This window comes from Mobula birostris, chromosome 7 (assembly GCF_030028105.1).
Source record: "Mobula birostris isolate sMobBir1 chromosome 7, sMobBir1.hap1, whole genome shotgun sequence".
In the NCBI taxonomy this organism is placed as follows: Eukaryota; Metazoa; Chordata; class Chondrichthyes; order Myliobatiformes; family Myliobatidae; genus Mobula; species Mobula birostris.
The window spans coordinates 187,890,332-187,907,957 of record NC_092376.1 but is presented as its reverse complement, the minus strand read 5'-3'; positions in this window follow the sequence as shown (position 1 = coordinate 187,907,957).

The window sequence follows — 17,626 nt, the reverse complement described above, 5'->3', positions numbered from 1 at the left end:
GAAAGCTGCTGGAAAAGATTCTTAGGGATAGGATCTATGAGCATTTAGAGAATCATGGTCTGATCAGGGACAGTCAGCATGGCTTTGTGAAGGGCAGATCGTGTCTAACAAGCCTGATAGAGTTCTTTGAGGAGGTGACCAGGCATATAGATGAGGGTAATGCAGTGGATGTGATCTATATGGATTTTAGTAAGGCATTTGACAAGGTTCCACACGGTAGGCTTATTCAGAAAGTCAGGAGGCATGGGATCCAGGGAAGTTTAGCCAGGTGGATTCGGAATTGGCTTGCCTGCAGAAGGCAGAGGGTGGTGGTAGAAGGAGTACATTCAGATTGGAGGATTGTGACTAGTGGTGTCCCACAAGGATCTGTTCTGGGACCTCTACTTTTTGTGATTTTTATTAACGACCTGGATGTTGGGGTAGAAGGCTGGGTTGGCAAGTTTGCAGATGACACAAAGTTTGGTGTATTGTCGATAGTGTAGAGGATTGTCGAAGATTGCAGAGAGACATTGATAGGATGCAGAAGTGGGCTGAGAAGTGGCAGATGGAGTTCAAGCCGGAGAAGTGTGAGATGGTACACTTTGGAAGGACAAACTCCAAGGCAGAGTAAAAAGTAAATGGCAGGATACTTGGTAGTGTGGAGCAGCAGAGGGATCTGGGGGTACATGTCCACAGATCCCTGAAAGTTGCCTCACAGGTGGATAGGGTAGTTAAGAAATCTTATGGGGTGTTAGCTTTCATAAGTTGAGGGATAACGTTTAAGAGTTGCAATGTAATGATGCAGCTCTATAAAACTCTGGTTAGGCCACACTTGGAGTACTGTGTCCAGTTCTGGTCGCTTCACTATAGGAAGGATGTGGAAGCATTGGAAAGGGTACAGAGGAGATTTACCAGGATGCTGCCTGGTTTAGAAAGTATGCATTATGATCAGAGATTAAGGGAGCTAGGGCTTTACTCTTTGGAGAGAAGGAGGATGAGAGGAGACATGATAGAGGTGTACATGATAATAAGAGGAATAGATAGATTGGATAGCCAGTGCTCTTCCCCAGGGCACCACTGCTCAATACAAGAGGATATGGCTTTGAGGTAAGGGGTGGGAAGTTCAAGGGTGATATTAGATGAAGGTTTTTTACTCAGAGAGTGGTTGGTGCGTGGAATGCACTGCCTGAGTCAGTGGTGGAGGCAGATACACTAGTGAAGTTTGAGAGACTACTAGACAGGTATATGGAGGAATTTAAGGTGGGGGCTTATATGGGAGGCAGGGTTTGAGGGTCGGCACAACATTGTGGGCCGGAGGGCTTGTACTGTGCTGTACTATTCTATGTTCTCTGTTTTTCGTCAGTGGACAGTCTGTCTCCAGAGATGGAAACCGAGAGGTCGAGAAAGGGGAGAGAAGTGTTCGAGATAGGCCAAGTTAATTTGAGGGCTGGGTGGAAGTTTGAAGTAAAGTTGATGAAATTGACGAGCTCAACATTGGTGCAGGAAGCAGCACCAACGTAGTCATCAATGTAGCGAAGGAGAAGTTGGGGAGCAGAACCATTCTAGGTTTGGAGCACAGACTTTTTCACTTAACCAACGAAGAGGCAGGCATAGCTGGGGCCCATGCGAGTGCCCATAGCTGCACGCTTGGTCTGAATGTATTTGTACTTGTGTGCATAGTTTGTTGTCTTCTGTGCTGTAGTTGATATTTCATTGATCTTGTTTTTATTACTATTCTATAGATTTGCTGAGTGGGCCCACAGAAATGTCAGCGTTGTATGTGATGACGTATATGTATTTCGATAATAAAATTTGCTTTGAACTTTAAATTTTGAACTCTGTGTAGAAATCTTGCTCTGCTCCTCTCCTTTAAACTTAGCCTCTCGCTTTAAATTCATGTGCTCTAGTCTTGACCTTGGAATAAGGATACCAGAATTGATAGAGGCACAGCTACAGGGAGGTAGTTACGCCAAAGCAGCAGAGCACAGGAAATTGGGTCGCTGTCAGACGAGGGAAGGGGAAAGGGCAGGCAGAGCAGGGTTCCCCTGTGGCCATTCCCCTCAACAACAAGTATACCGCATTGGATACTGTTGGGGGGATGACTTACCTGAGACAAGCTGCAGCAGCCGGATCTCTGGCACTGGCTCTGGCTCTGCAGTGCAGAAGGGAGGGGGGGAAAAAGAGGAGAGCGGTAGTGATAGGGGACTCGATAGAAGTGCAGATAGGAGGTTCTGTGGTCGTGACAGAGAATCCAGGATGGTTTGTTGCCTCCCGGGTGCCAGGGTCAAGGATGTCTCTGATCGCTTGCATGACATTCTCAAGTGGGAGGGTGATCAACCAGTTGTTGTGGTGCACATCGGTACCAATGACATAGCAAGGAAGAGTGAGGAGGTCCTGGAGAGTGAGTATAGAGAGCTTGGTAAGAAGTTGAAAAGCAGGACCTCGAGGGTGGTAATCTCAGGATTGCTACCTGTGCTACGTGCCAGTGAGGGTAAGAATAGGATGCTCTGGAGGATGAACAAGTGGCTGAGGAACTGGTGTAGGGGGCAAGGTTTCAGTTTTCAGGATCATTGGGACCTCTTCTGGGGCAGGTGGGACCTATACAAGAGAGACAGGTTACACTTGAATTACAGGAGGACCAATATCCTTTCAGGGAGGTTTGTTAGTGCTGTTGGGGAGGCTTTAAACTAGATTTGCAGGGGGATGGGAACCAGAGTGCCAGAGCTGACAGTATGGCTGGGGTGAAAATAAATGATAATAAAAGTTCAAGCAAAGCTGCAAATAAAAAGGTTGGGAGTGGTGGTAAAAATCTTCTGAGGTGTATATATTTCAATGCTAGGAGTATTGCAGGGAAGGCGGATGAGTTGAGGGCGTGGATTGACACGTGGAATTATGACGTTATAGCAATTAGTGAAACTTGGCTACAGGAGGGGCAGGACTGGCAGCTTAATATTCCAGGGTTCCGATGTTTCAGATGCGATAGAGGCAGAGGAATGAAAGGTTGGGGGGGGGGCGGTGGTAGCATTGCTTGTCAGGGAAAGTGTTACAGCAGTACTCAGGCAGGACAGATTAGAGGGCTTGTCTACTGAGTCCTTATGGGTGGAGCTGAGAAACAGGAAAGGTATGGCCACATTAGTGGGGTTGCATTGTAGACCACCTAATAGTCAGCGAGAATTGGAGGAGCAAATCTGAAGAGAGATAGCAGGCAACTGCAGGAAACATAAAGTTGTGGTGGTAGGGGATTTAATTTTCCATATATTGATTGGGACTCCCATACTGTTAGTGGTCTAGGTGGCTTAGAGTTTGTAAAATGTGTACAGGAAAGTTTTCTAATTCAATATAGAGGTACCAACTAGAGGGGAAACAATATTGGATCTCCTGTTAGGAAACAAGTTAGGACAAGTGACGGAAGTGTGTGTAGGGGAGCACTTTGGTTCTAGTGATCATAACTCCATTAGTTTCAACTTGATCATGGACAAGGATAGATCTGGTCCTAGGGTTGAGGTTCTGAACTGGAAGAAGGCCAAATTTGAAAAGATGAGAATGAATCTAAAAAGCGTGGATTGGGACAGGTTGTTCTCTGGCAAGGATGTGATCGGTAAGTGGGAAGGCTTCAAAGGAGAAATTTTAAGAGTGCAGAGCTTGTATGTTCCTGTCAGGATTAAAGGTAAAGTGAATAGGAATAAGGAACCTTGGTTCTCAAGGGATATTGCAACTCTGATACAGAAGAAGAGAGAGTTGTATGACATGTATAGGAAACGGAGTAAATAAGGTGCTTGAGGAGTATAAAAAGTGCAAGAAAATACTTAAGAAAGAAATCAGGAGGGCTAAAAGAAGACATGAGGTTGCCTTGGCAGTCAAAGTGAAGGATAATTCAAAGAGCTTTTACAGGTATATTAAGAGTAAAAGGATTGTAAGGGATAAAATTGGTCCTCTTGAAGATCAGAGTGGTCGGCTATGTGTGGAACTAAAAGAAATGGGGGAGATCTTAAATGGGTTTTTTGCGTCTGTATTTACTAAGGAAACTGGCATAAAGTCTATGGAATTAAGGGAAACAAGTAGTGAGATCATGGAAACTGTACGGATTGAAAAGGAGGAAGTGCTTGCTACCTTGAGGCAAATTAAAGTGGGTAAATCCCCAGGACCTGACAGGGTATTCCCTCGGACCTTGAAGGAGACTAGTGTTGAAACTGCAGGGGCCCTGGCAAATATATTTAAAATGTCGGTGTCTTTGGGTGAGGTGCTGGAGGATTGGAGGGTGGCTCATGTTGTTCCGTTGTTTAAAAAAGGATCGAAAAGTAATCCAGGAAATTATAGGCCGATAAATTTGACGACGATAGTAGGTAAGTTATTGGAGGGAGTACTAAGAGACAGAATCTACAAGCATTTGGATAGACAGGGACTTATTAGGGAGAGTCAACATGGCTTTGTACGTGGTAAGTCATGTTTGACCAATCTATTAGAGTTTTTCAAGGAGATTACCAGGAAAGTGGATGAAGAGAAGGTAGTGGATGTTGTCTACCTGGACTTCAGTAAGTCCTTTGACAAGGTCCCGCACAGGAGGTTAGTTCGGAAAATTCAGTCGCTAGATATAGATGGAGAGGTGGTAAATTGATTAGACATTGGCTCAATAGAAGAAGCCAAAGAGTGGTAGTAGAAAATTGCTTCTTGGAGTGGAGGCCTGTGACTAGTGGTGTGCCACAGGGATCAGTGCTGGGTCCATTGTTATTTGTCATCTATATCAATGATCTGGATGATAATGTGGTAAATTGGATCAGCAAATTTGCTGATAATACAAAGATTGGAGGTGTAGTGAACAGTGAGGAAGGTTTTCAGAGCCTGCAGAGGGACTTGGACCAGTTGGAAAAATGGGCTGAAAAATGGCAGATGGAGTTTAATACAGACAAGTGTGAGGTATTGCACTTTGGAAGGACAAACCAAGGTAGAACATACAGGGTAAATGGTAAGGCACTGAGGAGTGCAGTAGTACAGAGGGATCTGGGAATACAGATACAAAATTCCCTATAAGTGGTGTCACAGGTAGATAGGGTCGTAAAGAGAGCCTTTGGTACATTGGCCTTTATTAATCAAAGTATTGAGTATAAGAGCTGGAATGTTATGATGAGGTTGTATAAGGCATTGGTGAGGCCGAATCTAGAGTACTGTGTTCAGTTTTGTCACCAAATTACAGGAAGGATATTAATAAGGTTGAAAGAGTGCAGAGAAGGTTTACAAGGATGTTGCCGGGACTTGAGAAACTCAGTTACAGAGAAAGGTTGAATAGGTTAGGACTTTATTCCCTGGAGCGTAGAAGAATGAGCAGAGATTTGATAAAGGTATATAAAATTATGATGGGTATAGATAGAGTGAATACAAGCAGGCTTTTTCCACTGAGGCAAGGGGAGAAAAAAACCAGAGGACATGGGTTAAGGGTGAGGGGAGAAAAGTTTAAAGGGAACATTAGGGGGGGCTTCTTCACACAGAGAGTGGTGGGAGTATGGAATGAGCTGCCAGACGAGGTGGTAAATGCTGGTTCTTTTTTAACATTTAAGAATAAATTGGACAGATACATGGATGGGAGGTGTATGGAGGGATATGGTCTGTGTGCAGGTCGGTGGGACTAGGCAGAAAATAGTTCGGCACAGCCAAGATGGGCCAAAAGGCCTGTTTCTGTGCTGTAGTTTTTTTATGGTTTCTAGGTGTATCAGATGATAAGAGGCATAGATGGAGTGAACAACTATTTCCTCTTCGCATTGTGGAAGTTACAAATACGAAAGGGCATAATTTTAAGGAGGTTGGTGGAAAGTAGAGTAGGGATGTCAGAGGCCTATTTTTTTACACAAGGAGTAGTAGGCGTGTGGAAGATGCTGCCAGCATTGGTGGTAGAGGCAGATACATTGGAGACATTTAAGAGACTCTTCGGTAGGCAAATGGAGGAAATAAAAATGGATGGATATGTAGGAGGGAAGCGTTAGATTGATCTTGGAGTAGATTAAAATCATGTGCTGTAATGTTCTATGTTCTAGTGTGAATGGGCAGTTAATGATCAGTGCAGACTTGGTGGATCGAAAGCTTTGTTTCCATGTTGGACCTCTGCATGAGTCAGATCTGGAGTTGCTTTACTCATACCCAAAGTATGTTGCATTCAAATGATGATTGGATAAACCATGTCCCTCTTTTTGATTAAATTAAAGCATACAGTTCAGAGTAATTTTATTGCTCTAAGTTCTGAATCATGAAGAAATTTATAGTAATTCGTGGGGAATATGCTGCTTCATTTTAAAAGCAGAAGTACATTTTGTACTGCAGGGCAATATTGCCTATTAATTGGAATTAGCTGTATTTATGCTGGTACCTAATAGCTCTCAAGCAACTTCAAAATACATTGTACCTTGGGCCCTGCTATTAACAAGGATTCTAAACTAAATTACTGTGTTTGTCAATAAGCCATTAAGAGATAATACATTGACAGATTACTGGGAAAAGAAGATAAACTATTTTCTGCTGGATTTTAGAGGAAAACAGGTATTGAATTGCATTGGTATATGTTTTTGATTGGATTAGTCATGACAAATGTGGCATCAATTAGACCAAATTCTGCAGACCTCAAGCTCTGCACTTTGGATGATAACAAAAGGCCGATTTATAAACGTTGGAACTGTTAAGAGCATCCAAAACTCAATACTCCTTCAGTGAGTAAAGCTAGTCTCAAAATATGACAGATCCATCTTTCACATCTTTGTAATATTTATTGATAAATAGATCATGGATTTTCCTTCCTTATTATAATCTTGATGGGAAGGAGTGCAGAACATGATCTTCGAAGCAATTCCCAGTCATTCCTTGGCTTCAGAATGCATTGCAGTTATCATTCCTAATCACTTCTATAGGACGTTACTGATTTCAAATGCTATTTGTAGGAAGCACAGGATCAATGTGAATGAGTTTATGACTTACCTCTATCAGGTAGCATTCACTAAAAGTTATTTAACAGAATGAATATTGACGATATACACGTTTGTACATTCTGTAGGGAATGCAAATACAAAATTCCAGTCTGTCAGTATCAGAGAATTCATCCTTTTATTAATGCAAGAATTGATTTCCAGTCTTACAGATATAAATATAAGATGTTCATAACCTCATCACTACTTATTTATTCTGACAGAGGGAGGATATTTTGCCCATTGATTCCATGCTAGCTAAGTAATCCCAACAGTTCCATCCACCCCTTTCCTTATATCCTTTGACACCCTGCAATTTAGTCTCTCATGTGCTTGTATTAATAATAATAACATCCCCACTGTTTCGAGGGCAGCCTCAGGAGAGACAAAGGCTGTAGGAGTAAACCCAGACAGAAAAGCTGGAGTGGAGCCCATAAGGTGGCTGGACATCAATGAATATCCTTTGCAGCTCCTACAGCCAAACTGGTGCCAAATGTATTGCTTCATAAGCTTTCCTTTGAACTACACTATTGAGGCGGAGAGAGGAATCTTACTGGGCATCCCAGGATCTCCATACCTTCCACCCAGGCTTAAAAAAATTGTCCTTTGAGACAGACAGATGCTATTATCATCATCCTTATTATTATTACACCCAGTGGCCACTTTATTAGGTATTATGATCTAAGTGACATAACCGAGGAATGATTGTTGGTGCCAGAAACTTCTGATTTCCTGGGATTTTCACACACAGTAGTCCCTAGAACCTACAGAGAATGGTGCAAAAAACAAAAAAATCATCCAGTGAGTGGTAGTCCAGTGGGTGAAATGTCTTGTTAATGAAGGAATGTCAAAGGGTAATGGTCAGTACAATCTGGCAACCAACAGATGAAAAGACAGGAGTGAAATACACTGAGCGATAAACAGAGAGGCAGTTGATAGGTGGAGCACAATGAGACAGAAGTGGCAGCAAAGCTGGCAATAATGAGAAACAGGTGAGAGGATTGTCAGGACACTGGAGCAGGGATCCAATCACAGACCCAGTACTGTGCACACAATGATATTAATTGAGTAACAAATCCCGAGATGCAAACAAAGTCAGTGTAAAAGTTCAGGCAGAGATCAAAACATCCAGAGAAATCCAAAAACCAGAATCAGGAAACAGGCAGAGTTGATATTCAGACAGAGAGTGTACAGATATGAAAGCTGGAAAGCCTCAGGAAAAGTCACTGACACAATCTGGTAACAAACAGGTGAAAACACAGGACTGAAATACACTGAGCAATAAACAGAGAGGCAGATTATAGGTGGATCACAATGAGACAGAAGCAGCAGCAAAACAGGTAATAATGAGAAACAGATGAGAGGCAGAGTACTCAGTAATACAGGGGCCGGAGTAGAGCAGGAGTGGGGACAGGAGCACATGGGGCATGAAAACAAACAAGAGAACATGGCAGTACAAAGCCACAGACTGACGGCTAGAGGGAGAACACACATAAAGACAAAGTTCAACTGGAGGTGTTGACACAGGACACTTTGTTTGAATGCCTGTAGTATTTGAAACCAGATCAGTGAACTTGTGGATCAAATCAGTAAAAAGAGGTATGATTTAGTGGCCATTACAAAGACGTGGTTGCAGAGTGGAGAGTATTGGGAAATAAATATCCAAGGATATCAGGTAGTACGGAGGGATAAGTAGGAAGGTAAGGGAGGTGTTTAGAAATCTTAATTAAAGATGAAATCAGGGCGCTAGTAAGAGACGATATAAGATCTAAGGAGCAGAATGTTGAATCCATCTGGGTTGAGATTAGGAATAGTAAAAGGTATCAGTTAGTCTTGTGAGACCATGGATCTGCGCCTGGGAAGTCTTCACTCTCCAGGGCGCAGGCCTGGGCAAGGTTGTATGGAAGACCAGCAGTTGCCCATGCTGCAAGTCTCCCTTCTCCACAACACCAATGTTGTCCAAGGGAAGGGCATTAGGACCCATACAGCTTGGCATCAGTGTCATCGCAGAGCAATGTGTGATTAAGTGCCTTGCTCAAGGACACAGCATGTTCCCTTGGCTGGGGCTCGAACTCACGACCTTTAGGTCACTAGTCCAATGCCTTAACCACTTAGCCACATGCCCACACTAGAGAATAGTAAAGGCAAAAAAATCACTGGTGGGAGTTGTTTATCGGTGACAGAATAATAACATTACGGTGGCACAGACAATAAACAGAGAAGTATCTGAGGCATGTCAGAATGGAACAGCAGTTATCATGGGGACTTTAACTTGCACATAGATTGGGTGAATCAAGTTGGCTAAGGCAGTCTTGAGAAGGACATCATAGAATGCATCCGTGATGGCCTTCTTGAACAGCATGTTACTGAACCTACAAGGGAATGCATTATCTTAGATCTGGTCCTGTGCAATGAGACAGGTAAAATTAGTTATCTTGTAGTTATTGACAATAAACTGGACTGATCAAAGAACACTGAGGCTGTCTACAAGAAGAGTCAGAGCCGTCTCTATTTCCTGAGGAGACGGAGGTCCTTTAACATCTGCCGGATGATGCTGAGGATGTTCTATGAGTCTGTGGTGGCCAGTGCTATCATGTTTGCTGTTGTGCGCTGGGGCAGCAGGCTGAGGGTAGCAGACACCAACAGAATGAACAAACTCATTCGAAAGGCCAGTGATGTTGTGGGGATGGAACTGGACTCTCTCACGGTGGTGTCTGAAAAGAGGATGCTGTCCAAGTTGCATGCCATCTTGGACAATGTCTCCCATCCACTACATAATGTACTGGGTGAGCACAGGAGTACATTCAGCCAGAGACTCATTCCACTGAGATGCAACACAGAGCGTTATAGGAAGTCATTCCTGCCTGTGGCCATCAAACTTTACAACTCCTCCTTTGGATGGTCAGACACCCTGAGCCAATAGGCTGGTCCTGGACTTATTTCCTGACATAATTTACATATTACTATTTAACTATTTATAGTTTTATTACTATTTATTATTTATGGTGCAACTGTAACGAAAACCAATTTCCCCCGGGATCAATAAAGTATGACTATGACTATGACTATGACTATATTAAGGCTCCTCTTGGATCAGAATCAGAATCCGAATCAGAATCAGGTTTATTATCACCGGCACGTGACGTGAAATTTGTTACTTAGCAGTAGCAGTTCAATGCGATTCATAATCTAGCAGAAAGAGAAAAAATAATGATAAATAAAATAAAACATAATAATAAACAAGTAAATCAATTACATATATTGAATTGATTATTAAAAAAATGTGCAAAAACAGAAATACTGTATATTAAAAAAGTGAGGTAGTTTCCAAAGCTTCAAAGTCCACTTAGGAATTGGATGGCAGAGGGGAAGAAGCAGTATGATTGAATTTCTCATAGAGATGGAGGGTTCAATAGTTCAATCTAAAACCAGTGCATTATGCCTAAATAATGGAGACTACAATGGGATGAGGGAGGATTTGGCTAGACTGGGAACACACGCTATATGGTGGGACAGCTGAGGAACAGTGGAAGACTTTCAAAGAGATTATTCATGGTGCTCAACAAAAGTATATTCCAGTTAAAAGCAAAGACAGTAAGGGTGGGGAGAGCCAGCCTTGGATGACTAAGGAAAAAAAAGAAGGCATTAAACTAAAAGCTCATGCATACAGTCTCCAGGAGTATTGGGAAACTGGAAGATTAAGAAAACTTTAAAAAGCAACAAAGTACCACTAAGCAAGCAATAAAGGAAAGGAAGCTAGATTATGAAAACAAACTAGCACAAAATATAAAAAAAAAGAAAGTAAAAGTTTTTATAATTATATAAAGTGGAAAAGGGTGGCTAAAGTGAATGTAGGTCCCTTGGAGGATGAGAAGGGGGAATTGATATCGGGTGATGAGGAAATGGCCGAGGCTTTGAATGATTATTTTGTGTCGGTCTTCATGGAGGAGGACACCTCTAACATGCCAAAGAGAGATTTATGGATGCGACAAGAGGTGAGGATCTTGATAGCTATCACTAAAAAGGTAGTGCTGAGCAAACTTGTGGGCCTCAAGATAGATAAGTCCCCTGGTCTTGATGGAATGCATCTCAGGGTTCTGAAAGAAGTGGCAGAAGTTCTATAGAGGTGATAATTTACCAAAAATCTTCAGACTCGAGGCAGGTCCCAGCGGATTGGAAGACAGTAAATGTCACACCACTGTTCAAAAAAGGATGTGGGCAAAAGGTAGGTAACATTTGGCCAGTAAGATTAACATCTGTAGTTGGGAAAATGCTTGAAGCAATCAATTAAAGAAGAAATAGCGAGGCATCTGGAAAGAAATGGATCCATCAGGCAGACACAGCATGAGTTCAGCAAAGGCAACGGCAGGTCCTGTTTGACATAATTACCGGAGTTCTTTGAGGATATAATGAGTGCAGTGGGTAGAGGGGAACAGATGGACATTATTTATTGGATATCCAGATGATGTATTAGCCACCCTTTTCCACTTTATATAATTATAAAAACTTTTACTATCCATTTTTCTATTTTGTGCTGGTTTACTTTCATACTCTAACTTCCCTTTCTTTGTTGCTCGCTTAGTGGTACTCTGCTGATTTTTACAGTTGGGGATAGAGGATTGGTTAACTCATAGAAAGCAGGGAGTTAGGACACATGGGTGTTACTCTGGTTGGCAATCAGTGGTGAGCGGTGCACTGCAGGGGTCAGTGCTGGGCCAGCAACTGTTCATGATACCTGTATACATTAACAATCTGGAAGAGGGGATGGAGTATAATATATCTAAGTTTGTTGATGATACTAAACTGAGTGAAAAAGCAAATTGTTCAGAAGGTACGGAGAGTCTGCTGAGAGATATAGATAGGGTAAGTGAGTGGGCAGATGGCGTACAATGTTGAGTACAATGTTTCCAAAGGTCATCCACTTTGGAAGGAAAAATGAAAGAGCATATTATTATTTAAATGGTTAAAAAAAATTGCAGCATGCTGTTGTGCAGAGGGACTTGGGAGTGCTTGGTATGAATCACAAAAGGTTGGTTTGCAGATGCAGCAGGCCATCAAGAAGGCAGGTGGAGTGCTGGTCTTCATTGCTAGAGGGATTCAATTTAAGAGCAGCAAGGTTATATTGCAACTGTACAGGGTACTGGTGTGGCTCCACCTGGAGTACTGCATGCAGTTCAGGTCTCCTTACTGGAAAAAGGATGTACTGGCTTTGGAGGTGGTGCAGAGGAGGTTCACCAGACTGAACCCAAAGATGAGGGGGGTTACACTATGAGGAGAGATTGAGTTGCCTGGGACTGTACTTACTGGAGTTCACAAGAATGAGAGGAGATCTTATAGAAACATATAAAATTACAAAAAGGATAGATAAGATAGAGGCAGGAAAGTTGTTTCCACTGGTAGATGAGACTAGAACTAGGAGACATAACCTCAAGATTTGGAGGAGTAGATTTAGGGCTGACCAGAAGTCACTGAGAGTGGTAAACGTAAAGGAGTTGGGTGCTTACTGTTCTGGTTAACAACAGATGGTGCAATCGGGTCATATTACGATTGAGGAACGTGTTTGTAGACCGGATATTGAACTTTTTGCTGTTGGACTTAGGCCATATTTCACTGAGATAAAACACTGGGCGGTACGGGAGGTTGTTCCTGTCTGTGGCCATCAAACTTGCAGCTCCTCCCGTGGAGGGTCAGACACCCTGAGCCAATAGGCTGGTCCTGGACTTATTTTCCATCTGGCATAGTTTGCATTTTGTTGTTTGATTGTGGTTTTTTGTATTGCTATATTTATGCTCTATTCTTGGTTGGTGCGGCTGTAACGAAACCCAATTTCCCTCGGGATCAATAAAGTATATCTATCTATCTATCTATCTAGGATGGAGATGAGGAGGAATTGTTTTTTCCAGAGAGTTGTGGATCTGTGGAATTCTCTCCCTAATGAAGCAGTGGAGGCTACCTCACTAAATATACTTAAGACAAGGGTGGATAGAATTTTGCATAGTAGAGGATTAAGGGTTATGGGGAAAGGGCAGGTAGGTGGAGATGAGTCCATGGCCAGATCAGCCATGATCTTATTGAATGGTGGAGCAGGTTTGATGGACCAGATGGCCTACTCCTGCTCTTGTTTCTTATGTTCTTATGTAAGTATTTTATGGTAGTTAAGGATGGGTAATAGAAGTCGGAGTTACCACATCCGAGAATGAACAGGCAAAACCTTATCCTGCAGTGTCTCCCCAAACTCCAATTACTCAATGACAAGCAGAGATCACAGCTTAGACTTCACTGTTTGGGGAATTGTGAATTGTGTATTCATCCCATTATCTGCTGCAATCATGAAAGGGAAAACATCAAACCTCAACTTCTGCCCCAGTTATGATCTGCCTGTTGACGAAGGGCTGCAGAATTGGCATTATTACTAGGCTGTATTAGTACCAGCTTCAATAGGATAATCGGAAAACCTCTGCTTTAATTCAAGTTGTACTTTTCCAAGAACACACTGAGATAATCTTGCAAAAACTGTCTCTAACCTGGGAATACATCAATGGGCAAAAATGCATGAATTCTACTTGTGTGCTTTAATTTGGTAAATATCAAGTATTAAGTACCAGCAAAGAGGCAGTCTTAATATTAACATTTTAGTGATGTGTGAATTTACATGATGTACTGATTTATATGAATTACCATAATGATGTTATTTTCATCTTGAGTTAATTGCATTGTACCTTTTTATTAATGACCTAAAAACAAAGAGTATGAGGTGTGCATGTGTAATGAGGAAAGGGAATTGGGAATAAATATGTCTTGATGGATAGTAAAATATCTATTAACACATCCAGGGACAATACAGCATTGGTGGATATGAAACACGATGCAATATTGAAAGGAAAAAATTAGAGGCAGAAAGCTTTACAGGAGATGTAGGAAGGGAAGACTCTGAGCTGAAGCTGTGAGACAGCGACCCCACCCCGGACACCGTGCTTCATCACTGCTAACTTTGTGGTCATTTGTCTTGCTAACATCATGAATTAATACCGAGGCTTTGGGCCTTCCCTGGGGATTTGGATCTAAGGACTCAATTTGGTTTGGAATGCTGTTGCTCACTTCAGTTGTTTGCCTGATTTGTGTTTTTTCTCTCTTTCGCTGCACATTGGGGGTGGTCTTTATTTTTTTTAAATTGGGTTCATGCAGGTTTCTTACTTTGCAGCTGCCTGTAAGCAGACAAATCTCAAGGTCCTATAATTTATTGATTCTTTGATAATAAATGTAGTTTGAATTTTTGAGGAGTTGTGACCAGTTGGTGGTCAGTCTTGCTCTCTGCTCTGCTGTCTCTTTCGGTGTTAGTGACTTATTTATTACAAATGGTGTGGGAATGCTGAAACCCTGAGATGCATAACAAGCTCAGGACTTGAGAATGTCAATTCCTGTTTCCATGGTTAGTCTTCTGTGACAGCTAAGTTACTCTCAAAGTCAGTCATGGAGGCCAGTTCTCCTCTACATGGATCTGAGAGCATATAAACCTGCATCCAAAGTTCAAAGTGAATTTCAAGGTAAATTTATTATCAAAGTACGTAAATGTCATCATATACTACCTTGAGAATCATTTTCTTGCTAGCATTCACAACAGTTACTAAGAAACACAATAGACTCATTGGAGAACTCTACACAAACAGAACACAGACAGACAACTAATGTGCAAAAGAAGACAAACTGCAAATTCTAAAGGAAACAAATAATCAATCAATCATTAAATAATACTGTGTTTGGAAATAGAACAGAAATAGAAAATCTACAGCACATTACAGGCCCTTCGGCTCATAATGTTGTGCCGACCATGTAACCTACTCTGGAAACTGCCTAGAATTTCCCTCCCACATAGCCCTCTATTTTTCAAAGCTCCATTTACCTATCTAAAAGTGTCTTAAAAGAACCTATTGTATCTGCCTCTACCACCTTCGCTGGCAATGCATTCCATGTTTCCACCACTCTCTGTGTGAAAAACTCACCTCTGACATCTCCCTCGTACTTGCTTCCAAGCACCTTAAGACTATCCCCCCTTGTGTTAGCCATTTCAGCCCTGGGAAAAAGCCTCTGGCTATCCACACAATCAATGCCTCTCGTCATCTTATACACCTCTATCAGGTCACCTCTCATCCTCTGTCGCTCCAAGAAGAAAAGGTCAAGTTCACTCAACCTATTCTCATAAGGCATGTTCTCCAATCCAGGCAACAAGCTTGTAAATCTCCTCTGCATTCTCTCTACAGCATTCAAATTCTTCCTGTAATGAGTTGCAGAGTCCTTGAAAATGAGTCCACAGATTGTGGAATCAGTTCATTGATGTGGTAAGTGAAGTTATCCCCTCTGGTTCAGGAGCTAGATGGTTGAAAGGCAATAACTGTACCTGAACCTGGTGGTATAGGGGGGGCTTCTTCACACAGAGAGTGGTGGGAGTATGGAATGAGCTGCCAGAAGAGGTGGTAAATGCGGGTTCTTTTTAACATTTAAGAATAAATTGGACAGATACATGGATGGGAGGTGTATGAAGGGATATGGTCCGTGTGCAGGTCAGTGGGACTAGGCAGAAAATGGTTCGGCACAGCCAAGAAGGGCCAAAGGGCCTGTTTCTGTGCTGTAGTTTCTATGGTTTCTATTTGTCTGGGAAGGTTTTCCCTTAAGGAAACCATGGTGATTTTGTACTATCTTGTACTGTGTCACCAAGTACTCCATAACTTCATCCTTACCAAATGACTCCAACATCTTGCCAACCACTGAGGTCAGCCTAACTGGTCTACAATTTCCTTTCTGCTGCCTCCCTCCTTTCTTAAAGAGCAGAGTGACATTTGCAATTTTCCAGTCCTCCGGAACTATGGAAGAGTCTAATGATTCTTGAAAGATCATTATTAATGCCTTCACATTCTCTACCACTACCTCTTTCAGAACCCTAGGGTGCAGTTCATCTGGTCTGGGTGACTTATGTACCTTTAGTTCTTTCAGCATTTTGAGCACCTTCTCCCTTGTAATAGTAACTGCACCCACTTTTCTTCCTTTACATCCTTCAACATCTGGCACACAGCTAGTGTCTTCTACAGTGAAGACTGATGCAAAATACTCAGTTATTTCATCTGCCATCTTCTTGTTCTTCATTATTATTTCTCCTGCCTCATTTTCTAGTGATCCTATATCCACTCTCATCTCTCTGTTATTTTTTACATACTTGAAAAATCTTTTTTTATACACCTTGATATCGTTTGCTAGCATGCTTTCATAGTTCGTCTTTTCCCTTCTAATGATTCTTTCAGTTGCTTTCTGCAGGTTTTTGAAAGTATTCCCACTCTTCTAACTTCCCACTGATTTCTGCTTTGTTGTATGCCTTCTATTTTGCTTGTACTTTAGCTTTGACTTCCCTTGTCATCCACGGTTGTGCTACTTCACCTTTTGAGTATTTCTTTGCTTTTAGAATACATCTATCTTTCACAGAGAAACATTGAAAACATAGAAAAGCTATAGCATAATACAGGCCCTTTGGCCCACAAAGCTGTGCTGAACATGTCCTTACCTTAGAAATTACCCAGAGTTAAACATAGCCCTCTATTTTTCTGAGCTCCATGTACCTATCCAGGAGTCTCATAAAAGTCCCTATCGTATCCACCTCCACCACTGTCGCCAGCAGCCCATTCCATGCACTTACCATTCTCAGCATAAAAAAAATTACCCTTAACATCTCCTCTGTACCTACTTCCAAGCACCTTAAAACTTTGCCCTCTCGTGCTAGCTATTTCAGACCTGGGAAAAAGTCTCTGACTATCTAACAATCAAGCCTCTCATCACCTTATACATCTCTATCAGGTCACCTCCCATCCTCCGTCGCTCCAAGGAGAAAAGGCCAAGTTCACTCAACCTATTCCCATAAGGCATGCTCCCCAATCTAGGCAACATCCTTGTAAATCATCCTTTCTATGGTTTCATCATCCTTCCTATGGTTTCATCATCCTTCCTATAGTGAGGCGACCAGAACTGAGCACAGTACTCCAAGTGGGGTCTGACCAGGGTCCTATATAGCTGCAACATTACCTCTCGGTTCCTAAACCCAATCCCATGATTGATGAAGCCCAGTGCACAGTATGCTTTTTTAACCAAAGAGTCAACCTGCTCAGCAGCTTTGCATGTCCTATGGACTCAGACCCCAAAATCCCTCTGATCCTCCACACTTCCAAGAGTCATATCATTAATATTATATTCTGCCATTATATTTGACCTACCGAAATGAACCACCTCACACTTATCTGGGTTGAACTCCATCTGCCACTTCTGACCCCAGTTTTGCATCCTATCATTGCCCCACTGTAACCTCTGACAGCCCTCCACACTATCCACAACACCCCCAACCTTTGCGTCATCAACAAATTTACTAACCCATCCCTCTACTTCCTCATCCAGGTCATTTACAAAATCACGAAGAGTAGGGATCCCAGAACAGATCCCTGAGGCACACCACTGGTCACCGACCTCCATGCAGAATATGACCCGTCTACAACCACTCTTTGCCTTCTGTGGGCAAGCCAGTTCTGGATCCACAAAGCAATGTCCCCTTGGATCCTATGCCTCCTTACTTTCTCAATAAGCCTTGCATGGGGTACCTTGTCAAATGCCTTGCAGAAATCCATATACTCTACATCTACTGCTCTACCTTCATCAATATGTTTAGTCAC